Source organism: Cicer arietinum, chromosome 7 (genome assembly GCF_000331145.2).
Source record: "Cicer arietinum cultivar CDC Frontier isolate Library 1 chromosome 7, Cicar.CDCFrontier_v2.0, whole genome shotgun sequence".
Classification (NCBI taxonomy): Eukaryota; Viridiplantae; Streptophyta; class Magnoliopsida; order Fabales; family Fabaceae; genus Cicer; species Cicer arietinum.
The window spans coordinates 20,597,610-20,598,019 of NC_021166.2; positions in this window are offsets into that span (position 1 = coordinate 20,597,610).

Below are 410 nucleotides of genomic sequence, written 5' to 3' on the forward strand. Positions count from 1 at the left end.
GGTATAAGGTTCCACTCATAAGTGTGTATCTTCAAAAAGTGTAGGTGTTGAATAAACATAATTCAATAAATCCATAATACTAACAAAACATATATACATATATAAAATAAATAGATAAATAAATAACATAAAAAAAAATAAAAAATAATCTACTAGCCTAAAAGAATATTATAATGGCAAATAATACTTATTAAAAAATAAAAAACACAAAGAAAATTAAAAGGAAAAACAAGCAAATATAGAAAAAAGTTAAAAAATTATGCACAATTAATTTTTAGGCTTGACTCTCAAATGTCCCCAGTGGAGTCGCCAGCTGTCGCGGCCTAAAATTTCGAGTTTTCCTCGAATTCAATGGAGTCGCCACCAAAATTTATTTTAAAATAGGGAAAATATTGGAAAACCCTTAAAAA